At 35.2% G+C, this 14,460-nt stretch overlaps 1 protein-coding gene across 2 annotated transcripts in view; it reads left to right on the forward strand.

The window, feature by feature from the left end:
- Positions 1–14,460, forward strand: part of PRKG1 (protein kinase cGMP-dependent 1) — a 1,343,145-nt gene that overhangs the window by 417,842 nt on the left and 910,843 nt on the right. The window lies entirely within an intron of this gene.

Below are 14,460 nucleotides of genomic sequence, written 5' to 3' on the forward strand. Positions count from 1 at the left end.
TAGTGAATTACTTGTGATGGTGTTGCTTGAGTAAAGTTGGATATTTCTACAGGGGCAGAGATTACAGTTTTTTTGAAGAGCAATTCTGATCACTTTATATCAGATACAATCTTGCATCTGATATGTGCTGAATTTTTTAAATATTGATTTAATTTCCGATTTATTTTTGCTAGTAGTCTACATGAAATCTCTATATTATATTTTTAAAAATTGTAAATTCTAACAGTTTCTATAAAGGGCATTTTGTATTTTCTTCATTTATAATCAAGTCATCCTTAAATAATAAAAAATTAATTCTTCATTTTCATATGACTTTTTTTGTTGTTTATTTTAACATTGGTTAGGAATTTTGCTGTAACAATGAGTAAAGTGAGGATATTGAACAATGTAATCTCATTCCTAAAAATAGGGGAACCTTCAAACTTAAATATCTGTGTACTTTTATAGACATTTTTCTATACCAAGTCTGCTAAGAAGCTTTCTTTAAAACCTCAAATGAAGATAGATTATCCTATTTCCCATATGCTAAAGGAGTCTTGAAAAATCACAAATGAAGGTATAATTTTATCAAATGTTTCTTCTGAATCTACTAAAATAGTCATATGACTTGTATTTTTCATTTTTGTAAATGTGATAGTTTAAATTGGTTGATTTCTAGTTGATAAGATAATCTTTCACTCCAGAAATAAGCACAACTGGTTATAAACTTTTGCTCATCATTGGATTTCTTTCCTGGTACTTTATTCATTATTTTATGAGTATGTTTATGACACAAAGTTTCTGATATTTTTTAATAATGCCTGTGGTGATTACGGTTATAACAGTCTCAGAAAATAATCCATATATGCTTTCCCTCCAAAAGTGTCACCATGTCCATCGATTCATAAATTTATTCTTTATCGATCTTCCCATTAATTCCATTATTAAAAATCACATAGCAAAATATTTAAAAGTGTTGATTTCAATTTACTTGTTTGGATCTGTTAAAATGTATTATAACTCCAGTAATCATTTATGGCTATCTAGAAAATACTGCCAAATTAACAGCTTAAAGCAAAACTTTAATTGTGTCACTTCCATTAGGCTTAAGAACCTGGTCTCGATCAACTGAGATCATAAACACTTTAGCTTAGGTTTTCTGCTTCAAAGGGTGTAATCCAAGTGATGGCCAGGGATACTGGGGAGGTTTGTGGAGCAGAAAGTAGAGATAATTGGAAGTCAGCTCAGAGACCACAGTACTGAACTTGAATATGATGTAGGATCTCTAGATCATTATTGTATACAAAGAATTTGGAATAATGCCTGGCATATAATAAGTGTCATGTTAATGTTAGATTTTTCCAATATACAACGTGCCAAGTACTATTCTCATTGTAGGGAACTTAGAAGTGACTCACAAGGACACATTCCCAGTTTTATAATCTTGTGGAGAAGGGCAGATTATAAACATATACGTATATGATGTAATGGGATTTGATAGTGGGGGTGTTAATGTTCTATATACAGTTTACAGAGTAGATTACAGGAATAGGAGCCAAAAGAAAGTGGAGAAAGAAGCCCTTTATATATCTTGTTTATAGAAAATCAATTCCTTAACATAAGAGTGTGTTTAATTTTTGAACTTTGATGTTTTGGGTCTTCTCCTTGAGCTCTTCCTAGCTATGTGCTCATGACTTCTGGCAGTGCTTTGGGGACTATTGTGGTGCCAGGAATAGAACCAGTTTGGACTCATGACCACAAGTAAGGCAAGTTACTTTACCTCTGTGCTGTCTCTCCAACCCAACCTAAGGAAGTGTATTTACTTTAAGAATCACATGGAGGCTTGCTTTGGAAATATATATATATTGTAACTTATAAATATTCATAGCAGTTATTCATGGTTGACAATTTATTCCCAGTAGCTAGGTCAACGTATGCAAAACATTACTCTGTAGACTTGTTGCAGAAAATGTTAAAAACACTTAAGAGTTCATGCTCAAGAGGAATAATAAAAAGGTCAGGCTACAACGCTAGAAGGCCAAAGCTGAGTAGTGCTTGGAAGTTCATCATGAATTCTCTCTAGTTGCAAAAAATTACAATAGCTATACAATGTTAGTAAAAGTAGTGCAATCCCTTACTTCTAGACACCTGTGCTAGTTCAAAGGGTTCGAGTAAGTTTCTGACCTGCACAGCACCTGGTTCCTTCCATCGCACCCTGTGTCCTCAAGCAATGCCCAGTGATGACCCTCATGCCCCTGAAATGCCAGATGTTACATCTCTCACTTCAGGGCTCGTGAGTGTCAGGCTTGGCATCACTGGGTCGAATACAGCCAGTAGAAATGCTTGGGCTTCCAACCACTGAGGGGAAAGCCCCACCAAGTTCCCTTATTTTTCCTGTAAATTAATTATGGTCCAGGATACTTTATTTCAGTCGTCAACTAAAGAGAAATAGCAGCTACTTTCCTTAGAAGAGGGATTAGAAAGGATCATCTGTTCACATGTGTGTCATTCTCTATTGCTTACAGTCTTACCTGCTTCTGCCATTTCTATTACCTTCCTGGCTTCCAGGGCGTTCGGACTCACCTCCACTAGCACGGGTTTTAAAAACTTGACTTCTTTAAGGTGCATAGCCCTGGACTAGAAATCTTGCTCTTTACTTCTTGCTAGTCAAAATCCAAAGACCTTGTTCCTAATTACATCGCAGGTACACGCAGAGCTTCTAAAGCTGAGTCGCTTCCTAACAGACCCTGTTGGTCTCCTGAGCAATACTGTTTCTAGCCTTGGCCTTCATACCATGGATACACTTTGTTTCTGATCTGTAAGAAGTGTGAATTGAGAGAATTACAAGCAATAGTAGAACATCTAAAATGCTACTGGGATATGTCTGAGTTCTTTCACAACAGAATGAAAACGGTTTCTTTGAAACAGTGGGACACCCATACCGATAGCACTAAGCTTCTATTTTTATACCTAAGAGAGATTTTGAAGTCATTACTACACATTTTCCAATCCTAAAATGTGTGATTCATGCACAATACAGACTTGAAATGGGAGCGAGATTGATTTTATGGAAGAGATGCAGTTTGACTGTCACCCTAACCAACCATCAAGTAGTGTGAGAGGTCAATAGACCAAACCTAATTAACTCTTTCAGATTTGAAGAATGAGTCTTCAGTTCCCTCACTGAGCTCTACATTGTTCCTTGTTCACGTGTTATAATTAGCAGAGGGTGGGACTATTCTACATTTGTATCAAACCTCCAGCCTCAATTCACATGGCCTAAAGTCTCATGAAAACAGTGTGTCATCATGCCTCATTATATTCTCGGTTACTGAGCAGTGTAGGCGGTAAAAGCTTAGTGATAAAGCCTAGCTATCTTTTTGGTTTGATACACCAAGCGTGAGTCCTGGTACTCTTGTTATGGTCTGTATGACTCAAGAGTAATATGTTTAAATTCTCTTTGTTTCAGCTTTTTATTTGTAAATTGGGATAACATTAGTATCTCCCTCATGGTAGGGTTTGTGAAATAATTTATCTTAAACTCCAATATAAATAAGCTTTTGGTACATAGTCACTATGGTTTTCCCTCTGTATTCTCTCGATATGGTAAGCACTTTCTCTGCAGTGTAAGGGCAAGCCAAGAGGTTCTGTTCTCCTGGACCTTACTGTTCAGTAAGACTTCTGCTGTTCTGGGTGATTTCATCATGTAGCACAGCTGTTGAGAACTTCCTTTTATAGTTGTGAATCTCTTCCCAACCTCATGCTCTTTCTCTGGTGTTTCACTTACTTAATATTTATTAATATTAGATTCCCTATATCTTAAAAGGGACATATATAAATATATGCCTTCTAGTATCTTCCTTGGGCTGGAGCAATAGCACAGCAGGTAGGGCGTTTGCCTGGCATGCGTTTGTATGTGGCTGACCCAGGTTTGATTCCTCCATTCCTCTCAGAGAACCCGGCAAGCTACTGAGAGTATCTCACCTGCACGGCAGAGCCTGGCAAGCTCCCCATGGAGTATTTGATATGCCAAAACAGTAATAAGAAGTCTCACAATGCAGACGTTACTGGTGCCCGCTCGAGCAAATCGATGAACAATGGGAGGACAGTGCTACAGTGCAGTATCTTCTTTAAAGTAATAATAATAATAATAATAGTAATAATAATGATAAAGGAAAGAATACCTTACTTTTAACCTTATTCTATTATTGCTTACATTTTCTTAATATTGTCATACTCTTATCTATATTAATTTACTTAAACTTCACAGCTCCCTGTGAAGTATTTTTATTAGTAATTTTGTTTCACAGATGAGGAGATTAAGGAACAAATAGAAGAAATACACAGAGATGTGAATATTTGTAGTTGTTAGCAGTAATACAGTGATCCACTTTTGAGCTCACAATACCTTAATTTACATGATTGTTTCATTTCTTCTTAGTCTATTGTGTTGTGTATATTTTGTAAAACTTTCTACTCATAGACATTTTGGTTGTTGCTATGACATGCTCATGAAAATCAAGATCTTGAAACCAGGCACATTTACATGGAAGAATATTTATGGGAATTATTTGCATCTGTCTGTTTATGTGAGCTCTAAATTAATTTTACAACTTTTACACACAGCTGACCCAATTTGATCCCCAGCACCCCCAAGAGCCACCAGGAGTGATCCCTCAGTGCAGAACCAGGAATAAACCCTGAGCACTTTCAGGTGGATCACTGATCCCCAGCCCTCCAAAGAAAAGAATTGAGACAGTAAGAATATCAGGAAGCCCCTAAGTATTATTGGACAGTGTATGTCAGTAAAGTAATATTGCAGATGTAAAAATGTATTTGTGCAAATATTATAGCTATAAAGAAGTGCACAGGTGACTCTATACAGAGTAAAAATATAAACTGAGGCACCTTGTACACGGACCGAGACTGATATCTCATTGGATGTGCTATTCAGAACCTAGTGAAACTATGTTTTTCCCACTGCTGAACCCATTCCTCTAGAAACTGTCAGCTCTGTGTTCAAACATCACTGTTACAGTCACTGTCACTGTCATTCTGTTGTTCATCCATTTACCCAAGCGGGCACCAGTAATGTCTCCACTCGTCCCAGCCCTGGGATTTTAGCAGCCTCTCCTTACTGGTCTTCCCCAACTCGTACTGGAGGCTCTTTCAGGGTCAGGGGAATGAGACCCGTTACTGTTACTGTTTTTGGCATATGGGGGAGTTGGCCAGGCTCTGCCTTTCAAACATCATTTTAGTGAAACTCAGTTGCAACTTTTCTTTCTCTTTCGCCAAACAATCCACACCACCTTTCCCCATTTAATTTTCCTTCATCATGTTTTCCCCATCTTCAGACTACAACTAGAGTGATATGGTGATCTTGATGTTTCTTCATAGCATTTATCTCTGTGTACAGTCTACTCCTGGTGTGATATACTGAAGCCTGATTTTACTTGCTTGCAAGAGCAGATTGCTCAATATTTAGGAATCTGTTTAACTGGCCATAGTCGGAGTATTTACTCACTGAAATTGACAAGTTCTACACATTAGTAACTTTTTTCCAAGAGATTCTTTGGCAACCCAGAAGTGTCTACCTTGAAATTTTAGCTTCATACAAAAGCAGATTTTTTAAATGTTTCTTTCACTATTGCATCTCCAGTAACTAGAATGCACTAGTGCCTCACTCATAGTTAATAAATGAAGCATTAACACTTGAGAGGTGTTTGCAAGATGGGATGCAGATTGGATGTGTGAGTGTAGAATATATGAGTGAAGCACACAAGCAAACAAGTCAATGTCCCCAGTGTGGACTTTCACACATTCTGGCGTAGTTGTTTTCCTTGGTGATGGACTGATTTCACAATCTGGCCGTGGAGAATTTGGTTGACAAATGAATTTTACTAGAACTTGTATAGAACTGAGAATTGAAATTGAGGGAGAACAAATCCAAGTTCAGAGTTTTTCTCCTTGGTTATTTTTCAGACTTGAGACAAATAAAAGTATTTTCTCTAGTGTTAGTAAATTAAACTCATCAATTGCTTAGTTGTTGAAATAGAAAAAAAATGTAGACAGACACCCCTGCCCCGAACATTGCACGCATGATAGACTAAGTTAAAATGATTTGGCATGTAGCTTAGTTTGTTTGGGAAAGCCTACTAAACGTGTACCAGGGCCCCATGGATGCTCTGCGACACTTGATGAGTTAGTGCTGGCAGACAACCAGCTTGGTTTTATTTCCTTAGCTCTTATTTATATTCATATGTCACCCTAAACAAGAAAAATACCTAATTGTTTAGCTCTATCACTTTAATTGTGTTACATGTGTGTTTGTGATGCAATATTGCTGATTACCAAGGATGGTATTCTCTTGTATTACTCAGGGATTGCCATAAAATACCTCCTTTTCTGGAAAGAAAATTTGCAGTAAGAAATGATGCAACTTATTAAGGTACAAAACGAATACTAAAATATAACCAGTAATTTATTTTTGTTGCTGTTCTTTTTTTGATTATCTCGAGATTTCTTTGATACTTTTTTGATGTTGGATGAGTAATTAGTTTTGAAACAGCATCATTTGCTTGGGATTACCTGAGTATAGATAGTACCAAGTATAGGAACATGAATTAAAGAAGAGAACTATTCCAAATTAATATAATTAGTAGAGATTTTGAGCAAGGAATAAGTAGAATATATTTAATACTTTCCTAGAATGTTGAAAATACTTTTTGTTCTTTTTCTTTTTTTTCTCTTTATTTTTTGTTTTTCGTGGGCTGTGTTTAGGGATCACTCCAGGTGGAGATCATTAAACCATCTGGGATGCCAGGGATTAAACATTGCATGCAGGGCAAACACCCTACCAACTGTACTATCTCTCTAATACTTCTCATAAAACAAGTAGATTTACTACAACACAGGAAACCAAAATGATATTATATCAAGTGAAATAAGTGAAATGTACATATTACATGATCTTGTTTATATATAAAATTTAGAAAAAAGATTAACTCATAAACTGAACATAATAGTGTTTGACAGGGATTTTAGTGTGGGAGTAATACCAAAATATTGGCAAATGCTAAATAAGATGAATAATGTTTGAAGACCCATCATATAACATGGTAACTAAAATACTGTATTTCTAATTAAAATTTGCCAAGAAAGTAGAACTTCAATGTTTGCACACAAAAAATCAAATATCTGAGGTATTAACTCAATGATAAGAATTCTTTTCATAGTTTTTACATTTATCAAAGTCTAACACTGTATACTTGAAATGTTTACTACTTTTTATTTTTTTGAAATCTTCCACTGGACTTTATTACTGGTGGTTTTGCTGTCCAAAGAAATGTCCGATTATTGGAGAAAACACAAATGTCCTTCTTGAACTTCAGCATCATCAAATTTACATTCCCAAGAAGGTTCAATAGAGTACTTTTCATCAAAGTTCAATGCACTGTCTTGGAGCAACTTCTATGACGTAAATGCACTCTCCATCTGGAGGGTACTTGCTGGGAAACTTGGGAGAGGTAAATATCCCTTCCTCTTCACGTTTTGTCCAACTTCCACACTGCACTGACTTATGTTTTTCTAAGGTGGTTTGCTTTTCTGTTCCTTTCTTGGTTGTCTCAGATAAATGGAGGATGATTAAAGTTGTTACAGTGTGAAGCAGGAATCAGGCCATGGACCATGTTTGTTTGCTACACCAGAGGCTTCGGGCTCCACTAATTCCATTTAAGAGACACAAAGACTTCCCAGGGGAAGGGAGAGTGAGGGTGGAGAGGTTTTAAATATGCAAACCCAGAATGAAGGAATGTAAAAGGGGGGTGGGAAGGAGAAAGAGAGAGAGAGAGAGAGAGAGAGAGAGAGAGAGAGAGAGAGAGAGAAAGAGAGAGAGAGAGAAAGAAAGAAAGAAAGAAAGAAAGAAAGAAAGAAAGAAAGAAAGAAAGAAAGAGAAAGAAAGAAAGAGAGAACAGAGGGAGGGAGAGAGAGAAGGAGAGAGAGCGCGCATGCAAGAAATGTTTACTACTTTATTGGCTAACTAAACCTCAGTAAAGCCGAAAAATATTAAGGGGTGGTGGCCATGTAGACTGTTGGCAAGAGGAAATTGGTGCTCTGGCTCCATTTTTCTGTGCTCCCTTTCAAATGTGCATGAACTTTATATTCTCATTTAACCAAAAGTTGACTGCCAGCTGGATGGAAAGCAACAGAATGCATTGTTTTTATTCAGTGACTAAGGGAATATCCAAGTATAAAATAGAATACTTTCTCTTGAGGACATTTTGTGTCTTATCACACTTGACTCGAAAATCTCTAAGGAAATGCCTTAAACTAGTTCGTCATAGTTCTATGTTTTATGTCATTGTTTTGATTTTCTAAACAAAATCAATGACTTACAATGATTGGCTCACCAATAGGATTTTCCATAGAGACCACTGTTTGGGTTTACTTCCTCTCTGTCTCAGCTCTATAGCCTAGGTGTAGGGAAGTGATCACTGAACAGAAGGTTCCTATCAGGAAGGAGAGAGTCAAATAGAAAAAATGACAACCAAATGCATGATGGTATTAATATTCTGAGCTTACAGCTGTCAACTCAAGAAATTTATCAAGTTTTTCAAGGACATAATAAATGGCACAAATAGAATGAATAATAAAAGGGGGGAAAAGTTTAAAAGCAAGGCAGGATGAAAATAAAGACTGAAAATTCTTGGATCACACTTTGTAACACTGTTCTAAGCATGTTGGACAGCAATAAAATTAATGCATTTAATTTTCACAACAATCCTATGAATAGATGATATTATTAATATCAGCCCACTTTCAATTTAAGGAATATATGGGCTGGAGTGATAGCACAGCAGGTAGGGCATTTGCCTTGCATGCAGCCTACCCAGGTTCAATTCCCAGCATCCCATATGGTTCACTGAGCACCGCTAGAAGTAATTTCTGAGTGCAGAGCCAGGAGTAATCCCTGTGCATCGCTGGGTGTGACCCAAAAAGCAAAAAAAAAAAAAAAAAGAGTTACACAGAGGTTAAATATCTTGTTCAAGCTTATAGCACAGCTGTTGTAGTTGGAATTTGAATACAGTTCTGTGCCCCCTCCAATAAAAAGGCAATTATGGAATCTACATTTTTATTTACTCTTCTGTATCCTTTACTACCTCAAAACTTCTGTTTATGCCATGAGACAAACTACTGGCTGATTTCTTCTTGTGGAACAAATGCTTTAAGTTTTTCCAGGTCTCACATATTTTGTTACTTGCCTTGACTTGTCATGATGATGGTTCTTCCTGTGTATGCTAATGGATTTTACTTTGATTATCAATGGTGTTTTTTTAAACTAAGAGTAAAATCTGTGAATTATCTAGAATCCCCTTACCTTCTGAAAGTTTGCTGTTTTCTTAGGTTTATTTTGCTCTCTCCTTCTAACATTTTTCCTATGTTGATTAAACCAAGATCACTAAAAGTTGAGAGCCATGACTTTTTCATGAAGCACATTAATGTAGAAAAGAAAAATAAAACAAATTCCACTGTAATACCCACTAGAGCTCCTTATCCAAAGGTTGGGACCTGAACACACTTACGAGCTCAGTTTTATAGAACATCCTATGGGGAATGGGATACTTACAGGCAGCTGGCAGGAAAGTACAGAAGCAAAAATTCCCAAGCATGTTACTTTGCAAAGTAAGGTCTGGACCACCTCAAAGAAATATGCACATTTGGAATACATCCCCAGGCTACCTAGATTACAAAGTGAGACTATGACCATCTCATGGACATCCCAAATGAATTCCATGTTATGTCACGTTGCCCAAACATAGCTGCTCCTTTGTAGCTTCTGCTCGCTGGTGTTAGCCTGTTTGAAATGTGGGTCGGGATCTGTGTTCCTCACCACATATGCTTTCCCACTTAGAACTTCTTTGAGTGCTATAGCTGTAACACATTGTACCCCCAGTAATACCTGTAGCCCTTAACATGATGCCTAGTATACATGAAATAACTATTGAGCAACATTGAAGATGCTAAAGTAGTGTATTAAAATATTTAACATTACTCTATATTCAAAAGTTCTATATGATTTTCCCTTTTAAAAAACTAACACAGTGTAAACAAATGAACGCAGAGCGCTTTATCCTCTTTAAAAATAAATGCCACAAGCTAGGGTTATCTCTTAAACCTTGTTATTAATGTTGTAAAAGGCTTTTATGAGGCTTTCTTCATTAGGACATATTAAAGTTATTAATATATATGCAGTAAAGCTCAAAATGAATGCCTGAGGTCCATGTAATCACTTCAAATGGATAATACAATATGTTGTGTGTGATGAAGAAAATAATGTTGCTCTGGAAGAAGAATAAGTACCCCAGATTTCTTTATCAGTTCTTAACGTGTTTGGGTTATTAAAACATCCACACCATCTTTCTTCCTATTTGCTCCTGTCAATCTTTATAAAGATAAGAACATGAAAAAATAAACAATGATCTGAGATCTGTTTGAAACAGTTAGCAATACATATATTAAGGATAAGGCATTGAATCAGTATTTCATTTATCTGTTTTTATTATAAGCATGTGAATAATTTTTCAGCTAATCAGTTTAAGTAGATGCTGTGTACCAATAACAGCCTATTCCATATCTGAGATGGACCAAATGTTCTTAGCCCTTTCAGGATTAGGTGAGGAGATATAAATAAACTCATTCTTGACCTTGATCATCCTCAAAATTGGTCCTCTTGATTCACTCTTTCAGTGACCTTAGGTTGAATTTGTATTGGGGTCATGAAACAGATTCAAATTAACCTATGATCAAACTCAAGTATCACCATAATATTTTCAGCCACAGAGAACTTAAAATAATTCACTAAAAGTTCAAACTCAGATGACTATTCTCTAGCTAATGTTACCTTTATTGAAAACAGAGTAGGTGGCAAAAACAAACTTACAAAAAAGGATTAATTTTCCCTTTTCCCTTACCTTATAGCCCTTCCTTTTATTTTACTAATAAGTTTCTTCCACTGCATTTGTTATTGTGCTTGTTTGGGAAGGGGGCACACCCAACAATGCATTTGTTCCTAATATTTCTTCTGGTAGTGATTGGGGATCACGAACTTAGTCAGCTCGATACAAATAAAGCAACATACCTTTTGTACTATCTGTCTGGGTTCATCAGATGGATATATTCTAATTAAATTGCATTGAACTTTAACCCACTGAACTATCTTCTCATTCAAAAGTAGATCTAAGTAATGATTTAATCTTCTCATTGGATTAAATCAGAACAAAACAGTATTTCTGCTGCTTTCAAAAGTTAAATTTACTTTAAGAAATGTAGACATCTTCTGTTCTTGAAAATTATATGCTTAAGTTGCATGCAGATCAGGCCTCCTTTTCCAACAGAGTCCCTCTTTGTTCTTTATTCACATGTTTCAGGCTTTATATTCAGTGGAGTAAGAGCAGTAACATATTGTTTACATTCTTCTTATTCTAGGTTAAAGACACTTAACCACTTTTGAAAACCAGGGACCTAATATTAAATTTAACATGCCTGTCTTTAGAGCACTCCTGTACTCTAGATTACTTGAAGTAAATACAGGAAGATCCACAAAAAAAAGGACTTTGTGTTAAAGATAAAAACTTCATTAGTCAGTAATAGGGATGCAAAATGTCATATTTCTCCAACATTGGGATTCTCCTGCTGACATATTTAGCTGCACATCTATTTCCTGAGACATAGGCGAAAAGACAAATGCATTGTGTTTATAAACAGAATTGCTGTTGGGGTCACCCATGGTTCAGTAGCCTTATAATTTTATTTTATTTTTGATTATCGGAGTGTATAGGGGTGGGAGAATAGGGAGTTAATGCTTTTAGTTGTTAATTGTTGTGTTTTTTGGTGTGTGTGTGTGTGTGTGTGTGTGTGTGTGTCTGTGTGTCTGTGTGTGCATGCAGATGCCAGAGATGAATGGAAATGGATGACTTCATACATATGAAGCATGAGCTATTGTGGCCTGGTCAGCTTTAACTTTTGGAGGATATATTACTTACCTTGCAAATATAGACATCGGTTAATATGAATTGTATAAAAAGCCATAACGGTGCTTTCCATCTTAACCATATTTACAAAAGAAGAAAGCTAAAGTTGAGAGGAGTTTGTTGACTGGCATATGGTCTCATTCAGATCTAGTTAAGTATCCAAGTAGGGATCTGAACTGTCTCCAGAACATGCTGCCTAAGTGTGCTACCCACGTCATGATCACATGATTTATGCTCAGAAGAACTGTCCTTCATGCTCCTCTGTAGTCATCTTGTAGTCATATTTTTTAAACAAAGCATGCTGCATTTTCATCCTACACTGGGCCCTACAAATAATATATCCAATCACATCTCTCTTGCTGGCTATAAAACTTCTATTTTTTCACTTCAATCCCAGAAACAAATTTTCCTTTCAAGAAAAAGATCTACCAGAAATAGTTACATCTTGTTCCCTCCAACCTAATAACACAGAGTTGGTCTAGTCTGCTTGCCCTGCCCAGATTTGATATCTGGATGGATTGTTAAATTGAAATTCTGATTTGACAAATATCTAAAAGACCAGCTTTTAGTCTTCTGGTTGCTTAAGGGTCAACAGTCTTTGAATTTTTTTTAATTTGTTCTAAATTCTTAAATTTTACTTTATTTTTCTACATTTGAAATTTTCTTTTCCTTCTGCAGTTATGTTCTAATAGGCTATTTTATTTTGACACTTATCTAAATACATTAGTGTTCTAAAAATAAAACTAATAAGGTATTATGTTGGATAAAATGTATTTAGTATTATGAATATGCTTTAAACCATTTTTCTATTAAGTCAAAATTTATCCAACAAGATAAAATGATGAGATTTGATGTTAGTGATTGATATGGTATATTTGTTTCTTTTTTTAATCTTTAAATACTTAACAAATTACCTTTAATTTGGATGTTGAATGAATGTATATTTTGAAATTCATGTTTACCAATTTACAATTTTTGCTAAAAGTAATATTTAAGGCAATTACTCTCAGGTTTTGAATTGTTTTACATTAAAAACATATTTTCCCTTTTATTTTAAAATATTACTATTGACACCAAATATTGTCATAGTTTTTGGGAAACACTTGAAATAAATTGATACTACCCACTTGTGTCGTAGTTGAAGAAATTATTTTTAGAAAAACGTGTCAGACTTAATCAGGATTACACAACTAAATAGTAATGGAATAAAGAACAGACTACAAATTCCTCTAAATTTATGTCCATTAACTTTTTGTTATGTCACATAATTTCTTTCAATACCCATAATCACAAAGAGCTTTCAAAAAATTTTCTTCATTATTTTTGCCTTAAGCTTTAAGTTAAAGTTTAGCTTTCCAAGACTCTATGAATATGAAAATCAAAAATCTGGAGGGAAATGTTAGCTTTTCAGTAAAAGGGCAACAGTGTTTTCTAAATGTTCAATGTCGCATCAGAAAAAAATTCCCCCTTTCCAATTAAATTCTACTAGCAGACAACAATGTCTTCAGCCTGGATAATTCTCTAACGTAGTGATGTATTTTATAAAAACAAATTTCTTAGCAAAAGTTATCAGTAAATTCATGTACAATATAAAAATGATATAGTCAAATCTGGTTGCTCGATGGTGGGTACCAGCAAGGTGAGCCTGTGGGAAATAATAAGAATTTGCTGCTAGATACCGAATGATACTGGTGTCAGGAATGAAACATATCTGTAATAATGAAAAATTTTGTGCAACTGAAAATAAGTTTGATTAAGATTCTTAGATACATAACAATTATATCCAAATTGATATGATATTACTTTCAAAATATTTTTCTTCTTAAATATATCCATGTAGATTATGTAATAGGACTACATTATAATTGGGCTGACCAAGCTGAGTAGTTTATAATTGCCAATTATGAGATTTGGGAGGAAAAATTGTCTCTGACATGATTTCAAAAAGCTTTAAATATTTTTTCAGAAAAAAAATCAGAACAGAATCTCTAAAAGATTATATAATTTTCCCTGAGCTTTTTATTCTTGATTAATTAGTCTAACATTTACAGACTCATTTTTATTATGTGAGAGACCATTATCTTATGCAATGATATTACCCATGCAGTAATATCTGTTTTGTTTTTAGCCCATGCCCCTCCCCAAAGGATAAAATAAGGTTATAGGGTTTAATAAAAAAAAATAATAAAAAGGGGAAAAAACCCACACAAATAATAAAACAAAGAAATTTGTGTCAAATTCTAATCAACCTTTGCATTCTTCGTAATACAATTTTTTTTCCTTAATTTTCGTTTTCGTTGATCACACTTTACAAGCCACCTTAGTTACGTTATTTTTGCCGTGCTGCAGGTGTATTAGTCAGAGGCAGTCAGTGGCAGGCATCTACAGCTGAAGTAAAAACTTCCACTCTGTTTGTCTGGCCCCCAACGAGATCTTATTCAACTTACTTAAT

This window comes from Sorex fumeus, unplaced genomic scaffold (assembly GCF_029834395.1).
Source record: "Sorex fumeus unplaced genomic scaffold, SorFum_2.1 ptg000043l, whole genome shotgun sequence".
In the NCBI taxonomy this organism is placed as follows: domain Eukaryota; kingdom Metazoa; phylum Chordata; class Mammalia; order Eulipotyphla; family Soricidae; genus Sorex; species Sorex fumeus.